Raw genomic sequence first — 3,518 nt, 5'->3', positions numbered from 1 at the left:
AAAAAAAAACAAAGAGAGCGAAGCAAACACATCCAGGGAGCAAGCGAATGCACGAAAAGGGGCCGGCCCAGTGCTGTAACGGGCATGAAAACATTTCAGACCAAGGCAGCATACATCTCGCTATAGGGAGCGCGGCGCCACGCCGCGCCAGCCCGCTATAATAAACAGGAAGAACAGAACAATAGAGCATATGCTTATGGGCACAACCCATCGCTTATTCTCCATCTGAAAAATACTGAATATCTTTTTACTGGCTGACAAAATATTTTGTTGGTCCGTCCCTTTCCGACGTCACTTAACAGTAGTGTCCTCTACTGCAGCTATGGTCGATGCTTCGCTATAGCCATCGGCGTTCTGTCACCAAAAGGCGAACAACCCGGCTCTGCCATCGACGGGCGTCGTACATCTGATGCAGACAGCACGTCCGCTGGCGCCATGTCATGCGAACGATTGGGTGCAAAGAGATGGTATTAGCCCGTTGTAGGTTAAATTGTCCTGGCTGTTGATCTCCCTGGGGTTGACGACTTAACGGTCTTGGTCTTCCGGTCTGATTGGCATCACTTGGCGTTCATCGCGTTATCGGTGTCGGTGTCCACGTCGCTCATGCTTTTTATCTAGTCTAGTGTGAAGCCTCGGCTTTGAGGTGCACTTGCTTAGGTTTTTTTTTTCCTTTTGGAAAGTGCACTAGCAAAGATGCAAAGATCTCATGGATCTAGTCTAGTCTGAAACTTTGATCATCTCTTTATACAAGGGAAAAGAGATGGCACGAGGTTGCTAACTCCACATACGTCGCTGCTTTGTATAACAATCTTTAAACTGGTAGAAATATATATTGGGCAAAAGTGAGGAGGCACTACTATGTAAAAATGTGTAATTAAATTTTGTGCACAAGGCTTAGTCACGGTTCTGGTAGTGGTGGCACGTTTAGAGTTAGAGGTCGAATAGAATCTGATAGCAACCGGAGATAGACTCCTAGCTAACCGGCCGGTTAAGATACTGTAGTTCAATGCGGAGGTCTGGCCACCGCGCACACAACTGCGCCCACGGTATACCGATAAGGAGGACATGACGACGAGCTGCACAAGTAAGTCAAGCAGCTGCCGTTGCAACCTAGCTACTCTCGCTGCCACCTCGAATCCCTGCAGCAAGAGAGTTAGTTAGCATGACAAAGATAATTCCTCCTCGACGCAGCTGTTGGCATCGGCGGCGGTGCATCTTGACGACGATGACGACGAGTCGACGACAGTCTCTGTCTGGTACGTACATGTGCTGTATAATCCCTACATGACGCACGGCGTTTGATCTTTGTGTATGCAGCTGTGCATGCAGCACGTGGTGGTCAGTTTCATCATGTTGTTTTTCTTCTTTATATCTGCACCCGCCCTTTATGGACGGAGCTGGGGCATTGGTGCGACCTGATCATCGCCGCCATCACCTTCCTCTACTCCACGGTCATGATCCACCTGCTGCTTATCAAACGCCGAGGCCAGAAGAAGACACAGCAGCTCGAAGCATGTGAAGTGATTATTATTATTATTATGAAATCCACCTATTACGTACGTACTGATCAACGAATGTCACTTGATTAACCGAAATGCAATTTACTATTTCGGTAATCAGAGGCTGTGGAGCACAGCCTGGCGTTGGAGAGGTTGGAGGTGATGGAGCGCCAGGCTGCTGCGGCCGAGGATGCCGTCACCGCTCGAGAAGCCCAGGTCCAGTTGGAGGTGGAGGAGAGGGTGGCGAAGGCACGTACGGACCTAGCTGAAGGGCACCGTCTGGACCTGGAGCTGCTCAGGGCCGAGCTTGAGGGCAGCCTGTTATGGTTATTTCGTTTCTTAACTGTCTCGTGCAGTTGACGTCGACGTTATGTTGGTTGCGACTAAGATCATGTTAATCTTCTTATGTCAAGTATAATGGTGCTATCTTAGAAGTGCCATATAGGCTAAATATTGAGGTGGAGGAGAGAGAAGTCACAAGAAAAGGCTTGTCTTCTCTTATTTAAGAGATGATCTCTTAGCACAATATGTCTCACCATGTTTTTAGGAATAGCTAGTTATTTAAGATAAGGCAAAGAGATAACCATTGTAGACATGCTTTTATTGCCATCTCTAAATTACATGCAAGGCTTAATATAAGAATGTCATATCAACCACTGTTATTGCCCTTAGGAGTCGTGATCTTCATCTTGACTTGGTCTTCGTTGCTTTCCTGGTCTTGCTATCCACGGTGGGGATGTTTGTTTTGCTCAAACTTGAGGAAATTAACCCGAAGAAGATTGTTGGTTAAAAATGTGAAGATGCCTCAGATCTAGTCCAGGTCAAAAGCCTCGGTATCTAAAATGCAACTGCCTAGTTCATTTTCTTCATATAAATAAACTTTGACAAACCCTATAGAAGAAGATCACCTGTCAAGCATGGTACTTGTGAGTTTCTTTCCTCTTCTTTTTTGCGAATTGATGGTACTTATGAGTACTTTGGCATGCATGTACAAAGAATGCCAACTTTCTATTGTCCAAAGAAATTGTGGTTCCCCAAGCCCCTCTCCTTGTGTCCTGACTGCAACGCGCTGCTTGGCTCTAAACCCGCCCCAATCTAAAACATTAGGCTCGTCCCAGTTTAAAACATTTACCACTGCACGGGCCCTTGTATACATGTACTCAACAGTAATGATCAAACTACTACTCATCAAACACCAGGACGAGAAGAGTAGGGAACTGGAAAATGGTTGTAATGAAGAAATCCCCACTGGGCCACAGGTATAGTATATGGTTACCAGATGCATTGTTGCACGAGTTTTCTTGGCATGACTTACTCAAGTGGTGTTGCGAGCAGATGCAATTGACGTCAATGTTGATGTTGGTCACGACTAGGGTCACGTTGTTCTCCTTGGGGTTGATGGTCTTCCTCTTTCGGCTGGACATGCATCACTTGGCCTTCATCGTGTTATTGGTCTCGGTGTCCACATCGTTGATAGTTTTAATTGTGATAGTTATCGAATTCAATCCGGAACAAATCTTAGAGAGAGATGCAAAGATCACAGGGATCTAGTCTGGTTTGTATCCTCCACTTGGAAGGTGCACTTGCTTAGTTATTTTCTGGAGTGACTAATGATAAATTAACTGGACAACACTTCCACATTGAAGTCTGGTCTTCATCAAAGAAAAATGATTCTCGCCCTGCAGAGTTAAGTTTCAGCACCCTAGAGTTCGACGTCATTGGTGTTACAACATCGGAGCAAATGTATCCCATTGCCAACACCGTTTTTTAGTGGTGGCAACCATTCTTTTTTTCATGCAGCACGCGTAATTGCAAGGACATAATATATATGAAATAATGGTGGCACAAGATCATACTTCAAACACCATCCCTACCTCGATATATAACAATCTCAATCTTGTGCGAACCAACCTATGGTTGGATGGTTAGGAGGACTATGGTATACCCTGCCACCACAGTTCAAGTCCCAGTTTTGACATTGATGCTCGCGTTTGCTGAATTTATTCCAGGCCTTCCTGC

Source organism: Triticum aestivum, chromosome 7B (assembly GCF_018294505.1).
Source record: "Triticum aestivum cultivar Chinese Spring chromosome 7B, IWGSC CS RefSeq v2.1, whole genome shotgun sequence".
In the NCBI taxonomy this organism is placed as follows: Eukaryota; Viridiplantae; Streptophyta; class Magnoliopsida; order Poales; family Poaceae; genus Triticum; species Triticum aestivum.
The sequence above is the reverse complement of the archived record's forward strand: the minus strand, read 5'-3'. Positions refer to the sequence as shown.